Raw genomic sequence first — 10,192 nt, 5'->3', positions numbered from 1 at the left:
TCCCTTGTCAGCACCTCCCAAAGCTATCTCCCTCTCAGGACTGCCCTCAGCTCCAGGGTACCTCAACCCTGTGTTGAAACACAAAACGTGCCACACTGCCTGAGGCTGGCATCTGGCTAAGCCCACCTCCAGGGAAGAAGCAGTGCTCCCAAAGGAATAAAACCATTCCCCTCTGCATGCTATTCTATAGTTATCCTGAAAACTGATATGCGAACTAATCATTAAAATTACTCCAGAGAGGATACTAAAAGCAACTTTTTTTTCCCCCACAACATGCACAGAGAAGGTTAGCCAAGTGCATATTAACTTATTTTGCTGTCTGCATATCTAAGCCTCAAAGTTACAAATAAGATGCTGCTGACCTGCAGCGCTGGTTGTGTCTTACTGTACTGTGCAGAGTAGCTCTGCAGTATGTGCTGGGGAGTATTGCGTTACTTATCACCTCTCTGACGCAGTTTCAGCTCAAGATACCTACTCCCAAATATATACCAGGCACTCAGGAGAAGATTCTGCACTTCATTAAATATTTGGCACATTGTCTCGAATTACCTTTGACACACAGGGTTCATTTATACATCATGGCACATTGCATGGCTTTGTGACAAGATGGCATCACACAATACTGTATGTCAGGAATGCAGAAAACAGATTTAAACCAATCCCTGTTTCAAGACACTTTTACAAGGAAGCAGGTCACAAACTGAGTAATATCCGTTTTATGCTCTGCAAAATGTATGCTAGTCATTTCCAGGAAATAAAGTCAATCACCATAATCCTCTTCTCTCTCACATCAGAACAACAGAAAGACAGTTTTGTCTTAACAGGTTCACTGCTGGGTTGCATTTAGTTCTTTATGCAAACCTTATTCTTCCTAATGCATTTGCTAGGACATCTATGCTGACCTGGTGCAAGGGCAATGTTTCAGAGAGTTATTACAGCAAGAGGTATTTGGTTACTTCCACTAAATTTAGTTTTGAATACGCACCAAGAGTTCATTTTTATGGAGCTTGTTTCCAAGCCTTAAACATGTACACCTCTCTGATATTCTTTCAACCACATTACCATTTTGAACTCAAATAATGTACAGTGTCAGCTGCTACTTTCAAAAACCCATAGATAGAAATAGGAGTAACCTACGTTCTGCATTCATCTTAGGAACCAAAACTATGAGATACAAACAGTGGCTCCAGACTTCAATATTCTTCTGTCCTTACAGCTGTGTAACTATTTAAACAATTTTCTGAACCAACAGATGCAGTTGGCATGTACATAGGTGGCAACACAGGAATTCACAGCACTCGGTGAAAAGGGAAAATCGAATACTAAGCAGAAGGCTAGGAGTTTGGATCTGAAAGAGGACTCACTCACATTTATTATCCAAGCCCAAATATCACATTCCATCAGCAGTTCCTTCAGTCCAGCTAGGATCAAATGAGCCCTGAGGAAGCAAGTTCTCTTCTTGGGATACTCACTCATTTACAGGAGAAAAGCCAAAGTGATTCAAGTGTACAAGTATACACTGTGACAGATCCACAGCCGGGGTAAAATGATTACAAGAACATTTTTTTAATAAATAGATAAATATCAGTACCTACTACACACTTACTATGATGGCATCAAGCCCAAGTACTTCGTGCAACACAAGCCCTGAATCTTCTCCTAATCAGCTCAGATTGCTACTTAAAATTATTCCCCAGCTCAGCACAAGGTGACACAGCATAAAGAAAATCCATAGTAAACAGCCTGGTAACAATCTGTACAAAAAGAAGCTGACCTCATGAGTAAGGAGAAACAAAAAACTACCCAGCATCTTGTAAAGTTCATTAAGAACCAGAGGGCTTAATGAGAGGGGTTCTTTTCATCATGCAGTATTACACTGCATGACTTTCTCCCTTGCTTTTAGCAAATGCCTTTAGAGACTGCATTTGTTGCTCTAAATCCTCCTGAGATGCACAAGTTCAGAGAGCAAGGGTATTGCACATCCCTAACACCACTAACAGATGGGACTCACCTCAGCCAGTAACACAGATTGTAGTCATTCCAATACACTCTTATCTGATTACACGCAAAAAAATAATTCCGCTACCTGCCAAACCCAAGTCTTCTCAAAGAGAGAGGAAAACCTGCCTTTCTGATCCTGCTCTGCTTTCTGCTTTGCTTCATTCAAAACTGTTAATAGTTTTTTGCTGGACTCCATCGCATCTGATGTGCACACAACAGACTAGGGAAAAAACATCCTGGACGATTTAAAAACCTTCCAATTGACTACTGGAGTTGCCTATTCAGGTAAGAAAATGGCAAAATAAGTTATCTCAACCAAGTAGTCTTTAAAAAGCAACACTGCATAAAAAAATCCTGCCATAAAACATGCAAAAGAGTTAAGAGAAGCAACTGAATTACCACACAACTATTTAAGGTTGATTATAAAACATCCCTGCATATTCCAAACAAAATTTTGGAAATTCTATTTTGAAGCTTGGTTACGGTAGTTACACAGAAGAATGAACTGTAACACCCCCTTGAGCATTACTGCAGTCTACACAGGCAATAAGCTGCAAGCTTAAAAGGTCTGAGAAGGATTTATCATGTACTAACAGATCCAGAGAACCTGCTTTTTTAGGAAGCCAAAACTCCACAACACAGAATACTAGGCAGAGACATTTTAAAAAAGCATATTGGTAATCTCCACTTGGCTGAATGCAGGAGCGGGGAAACTGCTGGCACTGTTTGTCCAGACCAACGCAGACAGGATGCCAGTGACAAGAACAAAAGTTTAAATCTAATCCTCACACTCCCATCATGCAATTCACCTGCCTAAAGGAGTCAGGCCCCAAATAGGAAGCTTTTGGAGACCAGTTAACAAAATGTAGCAAAGCATACAGGGACAGACATGCGGGTGATCTCTGAATCCAGGGGTTGTCTTCACAACTATTCCCTCATTAACAGGTCTTATCTTACCATCTCAGGTCTAGGAGGAAAAAAATACAAGAAGAAATGAACCCAAGTTTCCTCCTGGTTACACCAGTGTTAGTGGGACATCACAATAAAAATAATCAGAACTTGGACTACATATAAGCTAGGGCACTCATGTCTATTATAATTTGTGTTGTGGTAGGGTCTACCTTTCCAAACACAGAATGGGGCTTCTCTTGCCCCCCTCCCCACACAGTAAATCATAGAATCATAGAATGGTTTGGGTTGGAAAGGACCTTAAAATCATTTAGTTCCAAACCCCCTGCTGTGGGCAGGGACACCTCACACTAAACCATGTCACCAAAGGCTCTGTCCAACCTGGCCTTGCACACTGCCAGGGATGGAGCATTTACCACTTTTTTGGGCAACCCATTCCAGTGCCTCCCCACCCTCACAGTAAAGAGCTTCTCCCTTATATCCAGTCTAAACTTCCCCTTTTTAAGTTTAAACCCATTACCGCTTGTCCTATCGCTACAGGCCCTGATGAAGAGCCCCTCTCTCGCATCCTTATAGGCCCCCTTCAGACACTGGAAGGCTGCTGAGAGATATCCATGCAGCTTCTCTTCTCCAGGCTGAACAGCCCCAACTTTCTCAGCCTGTCTTCATACGGGAGGTGCTCCAGTCCCCTGATCATCCTTGTGGCCCTCCTATGGACTTGCTCCATGTGTATGTCCTTCTTATGCTGGAGACACCAGAACTGTACACAGTACTCCAAGTAAGGTCTCAGGAGAGCAATTGACCATTAACAGTTTAGAGCAGATAATAAAACAAAAACCCACAGACATAACCCCTTACTGAATGGGCATTACGAGCTCAGAGCTGGAAGAGAGCATGATAGTACATGCAGCTCAGATTTAAGCTCAAGTCTGAATTTTTTTCCTTTCATGGAACTAGGAGTCCAAATATGACTAAAGATCACTTTGGGGAAGTTTTTACTTGCTTGTAAATGTTAGCTATGCATAGATGAAAGAGTTAGTCATCTTCTCTGTGTCAAAAACAAACCCATCAATTTCTAGAATGTGTCACAATACAATATTAACTATGTATCTACACAGTCACTGAATCAGTGGACACTTAATAGCCGTAATTTAGAACTACTGTATTTTCTGGAAACAGCCTAACATACAATGCTGGAATACCATTACCACTTCTGAAGAAGCCAATTTACAGCATAAACACCTCTAAAACTGGTCCTAGCGATGAGCAAAGCAGTGTGCCTTCCTTTAGCAGGGAGGCTGACAGGCACAGAGCAGAGGCTGCCTTTTTCAAATTAATGGCCTTCTCACACAAAAGAGCTTGAGAAGAAAAGGTGTATCAAAGAAACAACTTGCTCACTTGCAAAATGCACACACTAAAGCTGCATTATGCAGGTACATGTACATTATACAGACGCATGCATGCGGGCTACCTGTACAGACGCACAAAGCAACCCCTCAGCCTCCTTGCAGCTCATTGGCTCCAGCTACAATAGAGAGCAAGCTGAGAAAACAGGACTGTACAAGGAGGCAGACCTCAATTTCATTCATCTGAATTTGCCTTTGTTTTAAAGGAATGAAAACACACTCTGCCCCTAAGAAGCAAAGCCTCTTCTACTAGAAAACAGTTCTGCTGACACCAGGGAAATCAAACGAAGGACTCCTGAGGAACAGATACACGTTACCAAGGACTCACAACAAATGTTACAGCCACGTGGAAGAGTCGTAGTGGGAAATACATGGCATTTGAAAGTTTTCCCTTGAGTTTTCAAGATACTAATTATAAAATACCAGAGCAGTGAGACAGCTGGAGCAGATACAAGGTATGTGTTAAAAGAGGTGAAAGGCTTAAAGCATACTCATGGAGAAACGGGATAGCAATCACCTCTCTTGTTTGATGGGTTCTTATACGTAAAGAACTTCTCCAGCCAAAAAACAGGCAGTCTTATCTCCACAAAGACTGAGACATGGACACCAGACAAGAAAACTCTGCTTCAGAATACCTTAGAGAAAAATGAAGTCTTTACAGATCACACTTACTTCTAGATTCTAGATAAAACTGAATGAAATCTGAACTCCTCACAAACAGCAGCACAACAGCTGCACAACCACCCTGATATCAGGGATATTGTACAGTAGTACATCTTTACAGCAGCATTAAGGCAACTAAATAAAAAAATAAAAAATCAGAGATTTGAACAGAGATGACTTCTCATTTCTGTATATTTTTCTATACACTTCTGTATACTGGTTTGCTAAGAATTCACCTCGCTTTTACAGACACGGCAGGAAAAGTCACATCACTTGCTGCAGACCACAGGCATTCCTCCACCACACATTATAAGCTGCACCTCCAATATATTTTTCTAGTACTATGAAAATAACAGCACTAACTAATGTCAAGCAGCATTTTAAAACCTTTCTTTGTCAGGTATCAACTTGACAGGCCTAACATGGGTGGTAATACATGTTTTGCAGTAACAATCCTGAAAAGGAGAACTGAATAAAATGCATGGGTTGAATGAGCTGGTACCTGGCTTCCTATCCCATCAGAAAGCAGCCTCCTAGCACCCAGCCTTGTGGTATAGAGAAACCAAGGCACAGGGAAAGGACAGAGAATTTCCCAACCCAAAGCTTTAGCTAGACAAGGACCATTATGCCCCTGCTCTAAGTAGGTGTGTCCATTCACAGCAGCTGATCTATGGAATACTGATGTCTCCTGGCATACATCACTAGTGACTACACCACCCTAGCCCTATGCTACTGCCACTGCAGGCTCTGCTATATGCCCCAGGGGAGATGGGAGGCAGCACTGATAAAGAGGAGGTGGGGCAAGATTCAAATCAGGGGAGTAAACTGGCTAATTACTGCTTTCAGCAGCAGGTAAAATGGTTACAAAGATAAATACAGTACTTGTACTTTAAAGACAGCTTGTATTTTCTAGCAAAAATCTGTAGAATTGTTGCACTTTTTTTCAGTTCCTAAGAAGTGAAACATGTCAAAAACTGAAACTGAACATAAGATTCAGTCTGAGTAAGAATAAGATCAAGGAGGGTTGACTGTTAAGTGAGTCAAGGTAATTTTAATTCTTAAAACGTTTATTGAGTTCATAATATACAGAGAAAAGCTGTGTAGTATCTCCAGAGTCAGAAGCAAAAGTTAACTGATGCTTCAGTACAGTATTGTAGAAGCGCATTTTTCAGATGCATCCTCCAGAAAGGATAAAACCCCCGGTACTTAAAGAAATCCCCAGATACTTCAAACTAAGCTTACACTTACTTGGAATGCTTGTATAAATGAAAACATATGAGTTCAAGTTTGGTCGTTGGATAACCTGTTTCCCACCTATGTAATATAATTAGCAACCAATTCAGAGTGGCAAAATGAGGGAAGCAAGATGCCCTCTTTTCTCCCAGATCAAGGCACTTCGAGAACATCAATTAGATGTGAATATCCCTGGGAGGCAAGCCTGACAAACCTTATTAAGCCATTCTAAAGATTAGGACACTGAGTCACACAGAGATTAAGAACTTCCTCAAAATTAACAGCGCAGTCAGAGAGGGGGGGCAGCTACACCGAGCCGGGCCTGGCAGCACCAGACTGCGCTACTCCACCTTGTTACAAGGTTTAGTCTGTAAGGAAAAAAAAAAAAAGAAAGTAGTAGCAGGGACCATCTTTAGATACAACAATGCAGTTTGGTTTCCACGCTCAGATCGCGTTCTGGCTGAAAGTACCAGCAAGGTTGCCAACTGTAAACGGTTTTGAAAGTCAACAAGAGACCTCCAGATCTTTCGTGATAAGCTTGAGAGAGAACTGAAAACTTTTTGATACTAGTTCAACCCTATAAGCCTTGGGGCAAATAAATCTACAATCATCAGTCTTAGAGCCAACCCACGGCTAACTATCCGAAATCAAGTCACATGCTGAATTTACACATTAAAAAATGTAGTGAACATGACAAGACAATTACTATCATAGGCTAATACAGACTTCAAAGCACAAAGCAAAACCCATCAGATGCCATATTCCATTAGCCCAAAAGGTCAGCAGAGAAGGATAGAGTGCTGATTATCACACGCATTAAGACGCGTCCAAGGTAATAGCCCAGTTCAGTGTTGCAACCTATTCGGAAAGCATTTTGCCATCTTAATCGCAAGGTACTCACGAAGCCAACGATTACCGTCACCTTTTTGCGGCGCGCTCCGACACACGAGGGACCCAGCGCTGCCACGGACGCGTGGGGCAGATTCTGCCCTCAGCTGTCGAGGCGCCGCTGCCGGCAGAAACCCCCAACCGCGAAGCGAAGCCCAGCCGCCGGGCGCACCGAGCCGCCGCACGGCCACTGGGCACCACCCGCCCGCAGAGCCCTGCGAAGGGACCACGCGGCCCCGAGCGCCGCCACCCGCGGAGGGACCCCGCGGGAAGCACCGCTCCCGCCGCACCTGCTACGTCCTCGGCAGCGCGCCCGACCCCCGCCCCGCGGACCTACCGGCGGCGGCAGCGCCGCTCCACATGCTGCCCGCGGCTCGGCTCGGCTCGGCTCGGCACGGCACGGCTCCGGGCGGGGCGTGGCCGGCGGGTCGGGGCGGGCAGAGGCGGGCCGGCCGCCCCAGCCCCGAGCCAGCCGCCGCCGGGCGCTCTTGCGCTGCCGGGAAGGTGCATGGCCCCACCGCCCCGACCGCGGCGGGTTTGGACTTTTCCTGTGGGTTTTCGGGACCGGCCGTGCCCGCTGCAGAGGGGGACCATCACCCCGCTCCGCTGCAGCCCCGGCTAGAGACTTACCTGTGGGACCTGCCCTGAGCAGCCTCCCCGGGGGGGGGGCACTGGAGAAGATGCCACCTGTAAAGGGGGAAGTGGGGTTTGTGTGTCTGTGTCAGGACTTCCGGCAGAATATGAAATGAGGAACTCGGAAACAACTTGTTTCGTCTGTTTAGGTTCTATATTTGAGGAAGCCTAAATGTTGTCATATATTCAGGAGATTGAAGAGGATTTAGGTCCACAAGCAAATGGGAAAACTACTGGAAAAGCTCAAGATAGGTAATGAACTAGCAGCACTTACACTACAACTTCTTGACTTTAACCAGCAATAACAAGTTGCTAAGGGTAGAAATGAAGCTTTATGAAAAAGCACAAAAGAAACCCAATTAGCATTCACCTGAACTTCTGCAACAGGGCGGTTAATTTGCTCCACAGGCAAAGCTCATCTCTACTAACCTAAAGGTCTGATAAAAACCTCAGCAGGCCTACTTCATAGGGAGCTGAAGTGGCGTTAAGGAAGGCTGTGGCAGAGCGAATAAACCACAACATGAGCTGGCCGTCCTTTTCCATGCTTGACTGCTATAAACCAAATTTAAAGCTGGATTGAGTAACATGGAGAGAAAACAAGTGTGAATGTGGCCCTATTTATCCATGCACAGGTGAGTGTAAGACACTCAAATGAGCCAAGCATTTAACAGACTCTCTAAAATGTTGACTTCAAGGTAAGCATTTTGTTGTGGAAAATACTTCTCAGATGGGTTGAAATTTGTCTTCTTGCATCATGCTTGGCCAAACCCAAGTTTTACTAAATTATTAACTTTTGAATTGCAGTATGTTTATCTGTTATTTAACTTCGGAAGATTAAATGTACTTTTTCCTCAAAGTGATATAAGTTAAGACTATAGAAGTAATGGTGCATACCATTTCCCTCTTATCTGAAAGACTATCTTCTTCAGCAGCCTTGAGGAAGGCACGAGCAAGGAATGAGAAAATGCTCCTGGCAAACTTCCAGCACAAGTGATGTGTAGTTAGCAAAATCTGTAGTACGTGTATAAGAAAGAAATAGTATCTATGTGATTTGTACAAAGTCTTCCTAGTTTCAGCCCAGCATTGAGAGCCACATGAACACAAGATTCCTCCACACAGAACCCAGAAAATCCAAAGTCAAAAAGAATTTAACCCCTCCTGGGAAACAGTCCAAAACTTCCTTCTTTAGAAAAGAGGTTCCATCTGGGTTATGAAAGATGCTCACAGCACTGGCCTCCCATGTACCTCTTCACCTGTACTAACAGTCCTCTTCCCTCCACTCCTCTTCAAAACAGTTAATAAATCCATAAAAAGATAACCCTCTCCTGCCAAAGTCTTTCCAAATACTTTATGCACTCCCCAAGGGGACATGTCAGGGGTTGCACAAATGGACGTTGCTATTCTAACAACTGTAATTAGTATGTTTACTGACCATCCACAAATATTTGAGCTTTGAAAATGGCCAGAAGATGAAAGTATAGTTCACACTCACTCAACTATTATCATAACCATCTTTTAAAATTATGTTTCATTATATGTTACTTAACCAGAATTAAGACATTCTTTATTCCCAGTCACACCTACCTCCCTCCAAAGGAAAACATATCTAAGATACAGTCTAATCACTCTGGGCTAAGATGAACACAGTTCAGGAAAGATTAGACGAATAAACATTAATCAAGAACCACAAGTTTGGCATTATATGTGGCTCTGTTAGTTATCCCAGCCCACCCTCCCTTATGGGCAGCATGGGACAAAGGGAAAGAATGAGCTCTCTGGGTGCTGCGCAGCCTCCCCTTCCAGTGAGCCCAAGTTCCTAACCCATTATTTCTAACAGTGCAGCTGCTTTGTATATTTTTGTGTGTGCAGTCCTAGGCTGTTCTCCCCCATTGAAAGGATAGGAGAAAGGAGTAAGAATAGCTCTTATGAAAAATAATCCAGCCTTATCAGCTAGTATAAAGCTGTGCCTGGTAACTCCACTGCAGGATGTTCATCCCCTCACTGTGACTGATTATGTAAAGCACTCCCTTTCCTGACATGTGCAAGCCTATCTATTCAAATTCTTGTAAACTTAACACTATCTACATATCCAACACAATAAAAGCCCTTCTTGTGGTATTTAAACAACTTGTCTGATCTTTTCTGATTAACTGCGGATTTCTGGAAAGTTCGCTGAACTTTTTTTTCTATACAAGAGACAGCCTGGTTATGTTGCAGCCTGAGTATCAGAAGAGCACACTGAACTCCTTCCTCCTCCACCAATTGTCTCCTTTACGACTCTGAGCATTCACCCATACATGGTGTGTATCAGTTTGTGATCTACAGGGTGAAGGTAATAAAACTTCCTTACGTTGTAATTGCCTATGAGGGCGAGACCTTGACATTCTTTCTACTGCATCATGTGAAAGGCTGTAATGGGTAGCATAGGTATATTCCTGCTCTTGGTTTGAAGTTTGTCA

Source organism: Pezoporus occidentalis, unplaced genomic scaffold (genome assembly GCF_034315485.1).
Source record: "Pezoporus occidentalis ecotype Australia unplaced genomic scaffold, CSIRO_AGI_Poc_V1 ctg22, whole genome shotgun sequence".
NCBI lineage: Eukaryota > Metazoa > Chordata > Aves > Psittaciformes > Psittacidae > Pezoporus > Pezoporus occidentalis.
The sequence above is the reverse complement of the archived record's forward strand: the minus strand, read 5'-3'. Positions refer to the sequence as shown.